This window comes from Anabrus simplex, chromosome 4 (assembly GCF_040414725.1).
Source record: "Anabrus simplex isolate iqAnaSimp1 chromosome 4, ASM4041472v1, whole genome shotgun sequence".
NCBI lineage: Eukaryota > Metazoa > Arthropoda > Insecta > Orthoptera > Tettigoniidae > Anabrus > Anabrus simplex.
The window spans coordinates 453,696,891-453,711,622 of NC_090268.1; the positions used below are offsets into that span (position 1 = coordinate 453,696,891).

The 14,732-nt window shown below is 46.6% G+C and overlaps 2 non-coding genes across 2 annotated transcripts; both read right to left on the reverse strand.

The window, feature by feature from the left end:
- Window positions 1-5,210: 5,210 nt before the first annotated feature.
- On the reverse strand, window positions 5,211-5,329 carry LOC137500739 (5S ribosomal RNA). Its single transcript, XR_011018240.1, has one exon. It is a non-coding gene; the product is annotated as a 5S ribosomal RNA (ribosomal RNA).
- A 9,284-nt stretch (window positions 5,330-14,613) lies between these two features.
- On the reverse strand, window positions 14,614-14,732 carry LOC137500740 (5S ribosomal RNA). The gene has a single exon (XR_011018241.1). It is a non-coding gene; the product is annotated as a 5S ribosomal RNA (ribosomal RNA).

Below are 14,732 nucleotides of genomic sequence, written 5' to 3' on the forward strand. Positions count from 1 at the left end.
GGTTTCTTAGTGGGCACCTTGGCGGCCTTCTTAGCCTTGGAAGGAGCCTTCTGCTTGGGTTTGGGAGCAGGAGCGGCCTTCTTCTTCTCGGCAGGCTTTTTGGAAATGGCTTTCTTGGCTGCAGCCTTGGCTCCACCAGCCTTCTTCGCCTTGGGGATGCGCTTCTCCTTGGGGGCAGCGGACCGCTTGACAGGGGCTGCGCTGGCCTTCTCCGGCTTGGCAGCCGAAGCGAGCTTGAAGGAACCTGAAGCTCCCTTCCCCTTGGTCTGGACCAGCTCTCCGGAAGCCACGGCAGATTTCAGGTACTTCTTGATGAAAGGGGCCAGCTTCTCAGAGTCCACCTTGTAGTTGGCAGAGATGTACTTCTTGATAGCCTGCAGAGAAGATCCACCTCGTTCCTTCAGGCTCTTGATGGCACTGCCCACCATCTCGGAGGTTTTCGGATGGGCAGGCTTGGTGCGAGGTTTCTTCGATGCAGAAGCCTTGCTCTTCTTGGGCGACGCCTGGGCCGGAGCCGAGGCGGGTGCAGATGCTGCCGATGCTGTTGCTGTGTCAGCCATGGTCACGATGAGAATGTGTTCGCGCGCTCCCCTGGTTATCTGAGTGTATCAGGCTACTCGGACCGCGCAGGAAACAGCAGTGGCTGGCTGTCGGGTGGGTTGCGCGGCGACAAGTTGGGGACGTGCTTCCTAGCTCCTTTCTCGTGCTCCCTGCGTCTTTAAGGGGTGGGTTACAATCAGGGTTCGGTTAGGAAGGGATAGTCAAAGGTTTGACGCTGCTCCTCAGGTGGCAGAAGTACTCGTCACCTTGCTTCGGGCGTCCTGATGGAGGTGCGTTCGATGGGCAGCATTTCACCAGCCGCCTCTCCATGCCGACGTTTAGGGGCGGCCGTCGTCGTCGCGACGCCCCCGGGAGTGACCCCCTCTTACCTGAAGGAAGCCCAATCCTTCCTCTAGCAATGGAGCTGAACGGCCATCCTCAGGCTCTAACCCCTTCCGAGTGAGAGCAAAGGCAAGTCAGCCTTTAGGTAGTTTTCCACAGAGTGAAGCAGACCTGCTGTAATCTGCCTCTTGTAGCTTTGCTTGAAAGGACCTACAGGATAAAGGACATAAGTTAGAAGCTAGCCTCCATGACTCGTTCGACTCCTGCTTTCCTGCTGGTAGCGCCAATCTCGTAAAGTCCTAGCCTTTAGGCCTCTATTTATAAGGCTCTCAACTCTGTACAGTCTCTCACATCCAGCAGCTTTCAGCCCCTGTCGGGGGTCGAAAGCTCAGGTTGGGAAAAGGGACAGCCTGCCCAAGGGAACCTCTAGATGTTTCTTAGGGCATAATTAAATTTCCAGTTCGCTACAGAGCCTGTACCGCCTCAGGAGAGGCTTCACCCCTCGCCTGCTGGATGGAGGCATTGTGAGTCGTATCTTACTGCCTCCAGTGGGCTGCGAAGGCAGGATCGAGAACACCGTGACGGAGGAAGGGGCAGTCAGTCCAGACTCTTCAAAGAACAGATTTCCTGTACCAGGAGATGATAAGTCTGTCAGTTTGATAGACCTGGCAACATCCCTTACCTTCGGTCAAATTTCTTTAGGATGAGAGACCCTTTGAGACAGCAACTCAGCAGATTTATTGGAAGGAAGGAAGGAAGGAAGGAAGGAAGGAAGGAAGGAAGGAAGGAAGGAAGGAAGGAAGGAAGGACCATGGTTTCCCAACAAACTTCTCTGCAAGACATTGCCACAACTTACAAGGGAAAAAATGTAAAGGTTTGAGGTGCTGCAACACTCATACAGCTAACATCTCACTTAAATGGTCCTGAAAGAAAGAAAGAAAGAAAGAAAGAAAGAAAGAAAGAAAGACAGAAAGAAAGAAAGAAAGAAAGAAAGGAAAATAATAATAATAATAATAATAATAATAATAATAATAATAATAATAATAATAATAATAATAATAATAAGAAGAAGAAGAAGAAGAAGAAGAAGAAGAAGAAGAAGAAGAAGAAGAAGAAGAAGAAGAAGTTGTGTTTAATGACCCTTCAATAGGAGTTTATTTTTTGAGAGAAGCTAGTGTTTTTACCTTGAATATGTATACTCTGAACGAGGTGAAGCAGAATTTGAAGCCAACTGATCGCGCCGAGACTCGATCTTGCTACCCACCTTCATCATACAGAGTAGCGTATGACGATGATGATGATGATGATGATGATGATGATGATGATGGTAGTAATAACTGTATCCAAAATTCAGGTAACATCAGTTTTTACTCGCAAAATGGTTTCATGATTTCTTTGGCTAAGAGAACCAAGCGGTAACCCTAACCTCGAAAATGAATTGTCGCTCTCGATTTATAAGATGCCCTTTCTTTCTTCGGCCTAGTCGCTATCTAGTCGGCAGTCGTTTGAAATCGTGCAGGTTTCTGCATGGTTCGACGTGCGTATCCTACTAGCAGTTGAAGTCAGCGTGAAATTAAGTACAGTACAGTAACTATGTGTAAGATCTCCTTCACTTGGTGAGACAAGTTGTAGGGCCAAATAAAGGTACAGAGAGCAGAGAGAGCATTACATAACATAGAGCTAAATATGCACTGTACTTGGGTTGATGGTGTATTATACTGAACGCCCTCTTCCCCCCCTCCCCCTGCCATTACATCTTTACTGAATGATTCTGCACAACGTTCCCTGCTGTTAATATTAATCCCCTACTGGGTTTTAGCTTAACGGTATCACTCGGTAATCATCATCATCATGACAGCCTCTGTCCTTCATGCTAAAAATCAGCTGCAGAGAAAAGGACCCTTTGTGTTCTTGCCATTATTATTATTATTATTATTATTATTATTATTATTATTATTATTATTATTATTATTATCATTATCATTTACCTCAGCGAATGAAAGCCCATGTATGAACATTTTTTTGTACATAAGCAACGATCAGCTGCTTTACCGACACCTTGTAATCCAAGAAAGAAAGAAAGAAAGAAAGAAAGAAAGAAAGAAAGAAAGTAAGTATAGGGGTACCTAACCACTCCTGAAAACTACTTTCATTGAAGGTTGTACTAGGCCAAACTCTAGAGACCTCTTACTAAATGGTACCATACTACAGGGCAGGTGTAAAAAATAGTTAATGAAACCGTATAATGAAAGGTACAGACTTAAGAGCAAGTGGCGTACTGGCTTATTATCCCTCCCTTCCAGGACCCTTCTTGCAACCACTAACCACCACCTACACCCCTGCCCAAGCAGTATTCGAGCATCGGGCTGTGTGATGTGGTCGCCTTAGAAGTTTGTGCTAGACAATACCCCAAAGAAAGTAGGTGGTTTAAGACAGGCAATAAAGTTTTAAGTTTTACTCCTCTTCCCTCAAATATGAAGAGAAGTACACCATAATGAGGGGTACTAAGCCATTTAAATTCATGACAGAGACCTGATGATTCTTAGCCCTGCTGATCTAGGGTGACACTTGATATAACCAGGCCAGACCCAGTACCTGAATATTTTTAGGTTATCCAAGCCAAACCTGGGTTATATATTGCCCGAAATATGTAGCATCTACCCTGTAATTAGAAGATGCAGGTGTGACTTCACGACTGGTGATGATATAACGGAGCACAATTTAGCATGTTAGGTACTAGTAGATCCACGATCAGCCCTAGCCGTGTCTGATGCAGAAATCCTAACCTGACTTGGGAAGAACGGTAACTTATTTCTTTCTTTCTTTCTTTCTTTCTTTCTTTCCTTGAACGCTAGCCTGTAGTAGTAAGGCAAGAGGCAGTGATCAGGTGGTCAGCAAAAGGACACATTATTGCTTGAGTTCGAAATTGTCCACTGCCTTAAGTAATAGTCGTATTAGTAGCAGTAATGGTGGTGGTGGTACTACTAGTAAGGTTATGTTCACTATTATCTTACGCCTTTCGTAGATGCCGAGGTGCCGGAAGTTTGTCCCGCAGGAGTTCTTTTTATGCGCCCATATCTACAGACCATCGAAATATCACACGAGTGAGCCGGTGTCGAACCTGTCAGGTAGGGCTCAGAATGGTCTAATTTTAATTCTAGGACGGTAACAGTAACTATACGGAGTTCCGATTCGTTCTACTCAATTTATCACTTGCCAAAAGATCGGTCAGCTGACGTACAAACAACAAAAACGAGTGCTTTCCTCCCTTCACCTAACCTAAAACGTCACGACTCTTTGAACTAACCCTTGTCGTCAAAAGGTTACCTTCTCAGTCTTATTTGAAGGGCGTCTCGTCTTTGATAGAAATGAAAGAGTTTTACAAGTTCCTAGGCTTCAAAACTACGTTACATCGCAACACACGCACTTCGAAGATAGCGGGCTGTGTGTAGGCCACTGTACTGCACTGGTGCCCTACCGTTCGTAAGGAAGCCCGGGAGAGACACGAGCGTACTACAAACTTGTAACTTATTGCCGAACCGTGTCGTAATTTGAATAGCTACTTACCTGAAAGAACATAAAAGGAAATTGTTCGACTCTTTGAGGGGCTGCTAAATGCCGCGGTCGGTTGCTAGGACATGGCTTTCATTGTAATCACGACAGTGTCGATGACGTTGCATGGAAACCACCTTCCTCGCGATTTTCAAGGTGGGCGGGGAGTTTAGAAGCCTCGTTCCGCCCTTTAATAATCTTAATATTGGGAGAAATAGGACGTAGAATGATGTTATGTGCCATAAGAGGCCTGCAGGATAAGCTACACTAACCTAAAAGAATAAGAACAGCAAGTTTAGACATAGGGACGTACGATAGGAGGTACGAAAGTTAAAATCCTGGCACGAGTAATTGGAAGCGGTGCTAGGCTCAGCAAGGGTCCCCTAGGTCGACACACACACACACACACACACACACACACACACACACACACACACACACAGAGAGAGAGAGAGAGAGAGAGAGAGAGAGAGAGAGACGACGAATAATAATAATAATAATAATAATAATAATAATAATAATAATAATAATAATAATAATAACAACAACGATGATGATGATGTCGCCGCCGCCAGGTTAGGCCGGTCACCTAGGAGGAAATGCAATACTACGCTAAGCTTCGTTCCTGTATAGCCACGGGGTCGAAGAGCAGCAAAAGGTCTAGCTAGTTTCAGACGTAACAAAAAACGTGATTTAAGCAATTTCTGCTGGCCTGAGGCAAAAGTTGAAAGTAAGTTGTCGTACTGGGACTGGGAAACTTGGTAAAAAGGGAATTGAGCCAACGGCACGTGGTGTTCCCAAGCGGTCACCCATCCAAGTACTGACCACGCCCAATGTTGCTTAACTGCGGTGATCGGACGAGAACCGGTGTATTCAACATGGTATGGCCGTTGGCGAGAGAACGGAGCTTGAAACGTCCATACGAACCGCAAAGCGAGTTTCCTGGAGGTCTTTGTGGCGCGGGGGCGTTGGCAATGGTGCAGGGGTGTGCTCGGAGGTCGCCGTCGCGGAGCGGGCGCGGGTGGTTGTCGCGCTCCGCGGCGAAACGTACCCTAACTCGACTTAACCCCACTTCTCGTAACCTAACCCCAAAAAAACGCGCGCGCTGGCGCGCGCGCGCACACACACACGGGAAGTGTCGAGGGTTGTAATAATAATAATAATAATAATAATAATAATTACTGAAGGTGGTTGTGAAGGGGCCGGCGCTGTAGCGCAGGGGCAGCGTGCCTGCCTCGTAGCTGGGGGGCCCGGGTTCAATTCCCGGCCAGGCAAAGGAATTTTACCTCGATCTAATGGCTGCTTTGAGGTCCACTCAGCCTGCTTGCTTAGGGGCTGTAGTGCCATGGGGCTTGGTCTGGTTTTCATTGTAAAGGACAAAGCAGGAGGATTTTTAGCAATAAGGTAATGTAGTAGTAGTAGTAGTAGTAGTTCTTCCCTCCTTAGCTTATGATTTGAATGTTTTGCACTGTCTTTCGATGTATATGAAGTAGGACAGATAGATAAAATCAGAGTGGAGTTGATAACAAGGCTAACAGATGCTGCTCTTTTTTTTAAAGGTGTGGTGGCCCTGAAAAGGGCCGTTTGTTAAGAATGCAGCAAGGCAGAAAACCTGGCACCTTACTTGGAGCTGGTGTATTTGGTAACTGCCTTGGTACCCTCACTGACGGCGTGCTTGGCCAGCTCACCGGGCAACAGGAGGCGGACGGCAGTCTGGATCTCCCGACTGGTGATGGTGGAGCGCTTGTTGTAGTGGGCCAGACGGGAAGCCTCAGCGGCGATGCGCTCGAAGATGTCGTTGACAAAGCTGTTCATGATGCTCATCGCCTTGCTGGAGATGCCAGTATCAGGATGTACCTGTTTAAGCACCTTGTAGATGTAGATGGCATAGCTTTCCTTCCTCTTGCGCTTCTTCTTCTTGTCTCCCTTGGAGATGTTCTTCTGGGCCTTGCCGGCTTTCTTGGCTGCCTTTCCGCTTGTCTTGGGTGGCATGGTTGTCTGGGATGTCTCCTAGAAAGTAAATTTTTCGGCCCCCTTGCAATTCTTTTTAAGACCGAGAGGGCTGCATGCGACTAGCCAATGAGCGCAAGCTTACTGCAGCCTTATTGGTTGGCTCGTAACGTTGAGCAACCTTGCAGGCTACAAAACTGGTGCGCAGAGTGATTCGGTATCATTTTCCCTTCGAAGTAGAGCAGCAGAGCATCATAGCATCATGTCAGGACGAGGAAAGGGAGGAAAAGTGAAGGGCAAGTCCAAGAGTCGCTCCAGCCGTGCAGGCCTGCAGTTCCCTGTCGGCCGTATCCACCGTCTCCTCCGCAAGGGAAACTACGCTGAGCGAGTGGGTGCTGGGGCTCCTGTGTACCTGGCTGCAGTCATGGAATACCTGGCAGCTGAAGTTCTTGAGTTGGCGGGCAATGCAGCCCGTGACAACAAGAAGACCAGGATCATCCCTCGTCACTTACAGTTGGCCATCCGTAACGACGAGGAGTTGAACAAGTTGCTGTCTGGAGTGACCATTGCCCAGGGTGGTGTTCTGCCCAACATCCAGGCAGTGCTCCTGCCTAAGAAGACCGAGAAGAAGGCTTAAGTTCCTGTTCTCGGTCAGGGCGTTGGCTCACCGGAAAAATATAAATAAACGGCCCTTTTCAGGGCCACCAACTCCTTAAGATAAGAGCTGTTTGTCTATCATGCTGCTATAGCTATCTTAGCAGAAGTATGGAGAAATCCTGAAGTGATAGAGCAGTTCAGACAACTCTCCTAATAATAATGATAATAATAACAATAATGAGACACTGCAAATATGAGGGCATCTGTAACATTAGCCAGGAGAGCACAAGAATAGCCTTTCCTTTGAGGTTATTTATTTAAGGGGGAAATGAGTAAGGTAGCTCCAGGCCCCTCTTAATATTTAATTTTCAGAAGGGAAGGAAGAAGGAAGTACATTATAGATTTCTTTTCATTTCATTTATGCTGTATAATTCTGTTCTTGACTGCTGGATACTACCAACCTATGCATGTAAGAACACACACTTAACTAGAAAGGAAAGGAAAGGATACTTAAAGTAGTATATTTACAATACTTTGTCTTTTAGACGTGCACAGCAAGGAAGATAATGTTTGTTTTCTCTTGTTAGCATTAAAATGTAGACATCATAACTGATAATGAGGGCTTTTTTCCGTGCAGGTTTCGGGGAGATGACTGTTTTGAGAGGGAGAATAGCGCAAGCTACGTTAGAGGAGTACTGTAAGTGGGACTCTGTGCTCTTTTGAGAGGTAAGTGGTGGCCCTGAAAAGGGCCGTTTTTTAAATACTGCATGCTCACAAACGGGAGCACGCTCGGAGGAGACTTAACCACCAAAACCGTACAGGGTGCGTCCCTGCCTCTTGAGAGCATAGACGACATCCATGGCGGTCACGGTCTTCCTCTTGGCGTGCTCGGTGTAGGTGACGGCATCCCGGATAACGTTCTCCAGGAATACCTTGAGCACGCCACGGGTCTCCTCGTAGATAAGTCCCGAAATACGCTTGACTCCACCTCTGCGAGCGAGACGTCTGATGGCAGGCTTAGTGATGCCCTGGATGTTGTCTCGGAGCACCTTCCTGTGACGCTTGGCGCCTCCTTTGCCGAGTCCCTTGCCTCCCTTGCCTCGTCCGGTCATGATAGATCAGTAGAGCTGCGAGTTCAGAGCTAGAATGCGGCTGGCACTCGAGGCCCCTCGCTTTTGTTGAAAGTGCCTGGCCCCGGTGACGTCAGCACCGCCCGGCCAATGGGAGTGCAGCTGCTACCGAGGGTGGGGGAAGCGAAGCAATAAAACAGTCGGGCAGCAAGCCCCCGAACCATTCTTCCTGGGACGAGTCGACAGTGAGCACGTGATGGCCCGTACTAAGCAGACTGCACGTAAATCTACCGGAGGCAAGGCCCCGCGCAAGCAACTGGCCACCAAGGCTGCCCGTAAGAGCGCGCCTGCCACCGGAGGAGTGAAGAAGCCTCATCGCTACAGGCCCGGTACCGTGGCCCTGCGTGAGATCAGACGCTACCAGAAGAGCACTGAGCTTCTGATCCGCAAGCTGCCCTTCCAGCGGCTGGTGAGAGAGATAGCTCAGGACTTCAAGACCGACCTGCGCTTCCAGAGCTCGGCTGTCATGGCCTTGCAGGAGGCCAGTGAGGCCTACCTGGTGGGTCTTTTTGAAGACACCAACTTGTGTGCCATCCACGCCAAGCGTGTCACCATCATGCCTAAGGACATCCAGCTCGCCCGCCGCATCCGTGGCGAACGTGCCTAAGTCCGGTGCTTGTCTTATGGCTGGAGCTTTACCAAACGGCCCTTTTCAGGGCCACCAAAATTTCCTAGAAGAGTAGTTATTGTCTCTCTGGTCTAGGATAGAAGGAAAACGAAAAGAAAAAAAGCTAGTGGTTCCTCTAGGTTCAAGGAAAAATCTAAGAGTAACAGAATATAATAATAATAACAATAATAATAATAATAATAATAATAATAATAATAATAATAATAATCTTGAGTATTGAGTACAATAATTCATTAATTAATATCTAGGACGTGATAGTAATAATAATAATAATAATAATAATAATAATAATAATAATAATAACAACAACAACAGCAACAGCAAAAGTGCAGTAAGTAAGGATAAAGAAAAATGTAGTTAAGTACAATAATAATGAAATTTGAAGAGTGAGTCGCCCCGCAATGAGACAAACTAGCCTGTTTAGGAGGCAGAGATAGGAGAGGCCAGGGTTCCAGCCTTGGACAGTGACTGACATAATATGCTCTCTTGGGGAATAAAATTGATGGCCCTGATAAGGGCCGTTTTTCCTCTGCTCCTACGAGAGCAAGAGGTGCGTGTAGAAGGAAGCAAGAACATGAAATGTCCTCACTTCCTTTTTGCTGGTGCCTTTTTAGGCGAGGCCTTGGGCTTAGCGGCCTTTTTAGGCTTAGGTGCCTTAGGTTTCTTAGTGGGCACCTTGGCGGCCTTCTTAGCCTTGGAAGGAGCCTTCTGCTTGGGTTTGGGAGCAGGAGCGGCCTTCTTCTTCTCGGCAGGCTTTTTGGAAATGGCTTTCTTGGCTGCAGCCTTGGCTCCACCAGCCTTCTTCGCCTTGGGGATGCGCTTCTCCTTGGGGGCAGCGGACCGCTTGACAGGGGCTGCGCTGGCCTTCTCCGGCTTGGCAGCCGAAGCGAGCTTGAAGGAACCTGAAGCTCCCTTCCCCTTGGTCTGGACCAGCTCTCCGGAAGCCACGGCAGATTTCAGGTACTTCTTGATGAAAGGGGCCAGCTTCTCAGAGTCCACCTTGTAGTTGGCAGAGATGTACTTCTTGATAGCCTGCAGAGAAGATCCACCTCGTTCCTTCAGGCTCTTGATGGCACTGCCCACCATCTCGGAGGTTTTCGGATGGGCAGGCTTGGTGCGAGGTTTCTTCGATGCAGAAGCCTTGCTCTTCTTGGGCGACGCCTGGGCCGGAGCCGAGGCGGGTGCAGATGCTGCCGATGCTGTTGCTGTGTCAGCCATGGTCACGATGAGAATGTGTTCGCGCGCTCCCCTGGTTATCTGAGTGTATCAGGCTACTCGGACCGCGCAGGAAACAGCAGTGGCTGGCTGTCGGGTGGGTTGCGCGGCGACAAGTTGGGGACGTGCTTCCTAGCTCCTTTCTCGTGCTCCCTGCGTCTTTAAGGGGTGGGTTACAATCAGGGTTCGGTTAGGAAGGGATAGTCAAAGGTTTGACGCTGCTCCTCAGGTGGCAGAAGTACTCGTCACCTTGCTTCGGGCGTCCTGATGGAGGTGCGTTCGATGGGCAGCATTTCACCAGCCGCCTCTCCATGCCGACGTTTAGGGGCGGCCGTCGTCGTCGCGACGCCCCCGGGAGTGACCCCCTCTTACCTGAAGGAAGCCCAATCCTTCCTCTAGCAATGGAGCTGAACGGCCATCCTCAGGCTCTAACCCCTTCCGAGTGAGAGCAAAGGCAAGTCAGCCTTTAGGTAGTTTTCCACAGAGTGAAGCAGACCTGCTGTAATCTGCCTCTTGTAGCTTTGCTTGAAAGGACCTACAGGATAAAGGACATAAGTTAGAAGCTAGCCTCCATGACTCGTTCGACTCCTGCTTTCCTGCTGGTAGCGCCAATCTCGTAAAGTCCTAGCCTTTAGGCCTCTATTTATAAGGCTCTCAACTCTGTACAGTCTCTCACATCCAGCAGCTTTCAGCCCCTGTCGGGGGTCGAAAGCTCAGGTTGGGAAAAGGGACAGCCTGCCCAAGGGAACCTCTAGATGTTTCTTAGGGCATAATTAAATTTCCAGTTCGCTACAGAGCCTGTACCGCCTCAGGAGAGGCTTCACCCCTCGCCTGCTGGATGGAGGCATTGTGAGTCGTATCTTACTGCCTCCAGTGGGCTGCGAAGGCAGGATCGAGAACACCGTGACGGAGGAAGGGGCAGTCAGTCCAGACTCTTCAAAGAACAGATTTCCTGTACCAGGAGATGATAAGTCTGTCAGTTTGATAGACCTGGCAACATCCCTTACCTTCGGTCAAATTTCTTTAGGATGAGAGACCCTTTGAGACAGCAACTCAGCAGATTTATTGGAAGGAAGGAAGGAAGGAAGGAAGGAAGGAAGGAAGGAAGGAAGGAAGGAAGGAAGGAAGGAAGGACCATGGTTTCCCAACAAACTTCTCTGCAAGACATTGCCACAACTTACAAGGGAAAAAATGTAAAGGTTTGAGGTGCTGCAACACTCATACAGCTAACATCTCACTTAAATGGTCCTGAAAGAAAGAAAGAAAGAAAGAAAGAAAGAAAGAAAGAAAGACAGAAAGAAAGAAAGAAAGAAAGAAAGGAAAATAATAATAATAATAATAATAATAATAATAATAATAATAATAATAATAATAATAATAATAATAATAAGAAGAAGAAGAAGAAGAAGAAGAAGAAGAAGAAGAAGAAGAAGAAGAAGAAGAAGAAGAAGTTGTGTTTAATGACCCTTCAATAGGAGTTTATTTTTTGAGAGAAGCTAGTGTTTTTACCTTGAATATGTATACTCTGAACGAGGTGAAGCAGAATTTGAAGCCAACTGATCGCGCCGAGACTCGATCTTGCTACCCACCTTCATCATACAGAGTAGCGTATGACGATGATGATGATGATGATGATGATGATGATGATGATGGTAGTAATAACTGTATCCAAAATTCAGGTAACATCAGTTTTTACTCGCAAAATGGTTTCATGATTTCTTTGGCTAAGAGAACCAAGCGGTAACCCTAACCTCGAAAATGAATTGTCGCTCTCGATTTATAAGATGCCCTTTCTTTCTTCGGCCTAGTCGCTATCTAGTCGGCAGTCGTTTGAAATCGTGCAGGTTTCTGCATGGTTCGACGTGCGTATCCTACTAGCAGTTGAAGTCAGCGTGAAATTAAGTACAGTACAGTAACTATGTGTAAGATCTCCTTCACTTGGTGAGACAAGTTGTAGGGCCAAATAAAGGTACAGAGAGCAGAGAGAGCATTACATAACATAGAGCTAAATATGCACTGTACTTGGGTTGATGGTGTATTATACTGAACGCCCTCTTCCCCCCCTCCCCCTGCCATTACATCTTTACTGAATGATTCTGCACAACGTTCCCTGCTGTTAATATTAATCCCCTACTGGGTTTTAGCTTAACGGTATCACTCGGTAATCATCATCATCATGACAGCCTCTGTCCTTCATGCTAAAAATCAGCTGCAGAGAAAAGGACCCTTTGTGTTCTTGCCATTATTATTATTATTATTATTATTATTATTATTATTATTATTATTATTATTATTATTATCATTATCATTTACCTCAGCGAATGAAAGCCCATGTATGAACATTTTTTTGTACATAAGCAACGATCAGCTGCTTTACCGACACCTTGTAATCCAAGAAAGAAAGAAAGAAAGAAAGAAAGAAAGAAAGAAAGAAAGTAAGTATAGGGGTACCTAACCACTCCTGAAAACTACTTTCATTGAAGGTTGTACTAGGCCAAACTCTAGAGACCTCTTACTAAATGGTACCATACTACAGGGCAGGTGTAAAAAATAGTTAATGAAACCGTATAATGAAAGGTACAGACTTAAGAGCAAGTGGCGTACTGGCTTATTATCCCTCCCTTCCAGGACCCTTCTTGCAACCACTAACCACCACCTACACCCCTGCCCAAGCAGTATTCGAGCATCGGGCTGTGTGATGTGGTCGCCTTAGAAGTTTGTGCTAGACAATACCCCAAAGAAAGTAGGTGGTTTAAGACAGGCAATAAAGTTTTAAGTTTTACTCCTCTTCCCTCAAATATGAAGAGAAGTACACCATAATGAGGGGTACTAAGCCATTTAAATTCATGACAGAGACCTGATGATTCTTAGCCCTGCTGATCTAGGGTGACACTTGATATAACCAGGCCAGACCCAGTACCTGAATATTTTTAGGTTATCCAAGCCAAACCTGGGTTATATATTGCCCGAAATATGTAGCATCTACCCTGTAATTAGAAGATGCAGGTGTGACTTCACGACTGGTGATGATATAACGGAGCACAATTTAGCATGTTAGGTACTAGTAGATCCACGATCAGCCCTAGCCGTGTCTGATGCAGAAATCCTAACCTGACTTGGGAAGAACGGTAACTTATTTCTTTCTTTCTTTCTTTCTTTCTTTCTTTCCTTGAACGCTAGCCTGTAGTAGTAAGGCAAGAGGCAGTGATCAGGTGGTCAGCAAAAGGACACATTATTGCTTGAGTTCGAAATTGTCCACTGCCTTAAGTAATAGTCGTATTAGTAGCAGTAATGGTGGTGGTGGTACTACTAGTAAGGTTATGTTCACTATTATCTTACGCCTTTCGTAGATGCCGAGGTGCCGGAAGTTTGTCCCGCAGGAGTTCTTTTTATGCGCCCATATCTACAGACCATCGAAATATCACACGAGTGAGCCGGTGTCGAACCTGTCAAGTAGGGCTCAGAATGGTCTAATTTTAATTCTAGGACGGTAACAGTAACTATACGGAGTTCCGATTCGTTCTACTCAATTTATCACTTGCCAAAAGATCGGTCAGCTGACGTACAAACAACAAAAACGAGTGCTTTCCTCCCTTCACCTAACCTAAAACGTCACGACTCTTTGAACTAACCCTTGTCGTCAAAAGGTTACCTTCTCAGTCTTATTTGAAGGGCGTCTCGTCTTTGATAGAAATGAAAGAGTTTTACAAGTTCCTAGGCTTCAAAACTACGTTACATCGCAACACACGCACTTCGAAGATAGCGGGCTGTGTGTAGGCCACTGTACTGCACTGGTGCCCTACCGTTCGTAAGGAAGCCCGGGAGAGACACGAGCGTACTACAAACTTGTAACTTATTGCCGAACCGTGTCGTAATTTGAATAGCTACTTACCTGAAAGAACATAAAAGGAAATTGTTCGACTCTTTGAGGGGCTGCTAAATGCCGCGGTCGGTTGCTAGGACATGGCTTTCATTGTAATCACGACAGTGTCGATGACGTTGCATGGAAACCACCTTCCTCGCGATTTTCAAGGTGGGCGGGGAGTTTAGAAGCCTCGTTCCGCCCTTTAATAATCTTAATATTGGGAGAAATAGGACGTAGAATGATGTTATGTGCCATAAGAGGCCTGCAGGATAAGCTACACTAACCTAAAAGAATAAGAACAGCAAGTTTAGACATAGGGACGTACGATAGGAGGTACGAAAGTTAAAATCCTGGCACGAGTAATTGGAAGCGGTGCTAGGCTCAGCAAGGGTCCCCTAGGTCGACACACACACACACACACACACACACACACACACACACACACACACACACAGAGAGAGAGAGAGAGAGAGAGAGAGAGAGAGAGAGACGACGAATAATAATAATAATAATAATAATAATAATAATAATAATAATAATAATAATAATAATAATAATAACAACAACGATGATGATGATGTCGCCGCCGCCAGGTTAGGCCGGTCACCTAGGAGGAAATGCAATACTACGCTAAGCTTCGTTCCTGTATAGCCACGGGGTCGAAGAGCAGCAAAAGGTCTAGCTAGTTTCAGACGTAACAAAAAACGTGATTTAAGCAATTTCTGCTGGCCTGAGGCAAAAGTTGAAAGTAAGTTGTCGTACTGGGACTGGGAAACTTGGTAAAAAGGGAATTGAGCCAACGGCACGTGGTGTTCCCAAGCGGTCACCCATCCAAGTACTGACCACGCCCAATGTTGCTTAACTGCGGTGATCGGACGAGAACCGGTGTATTCAACATGGTATGGCCGTTGGC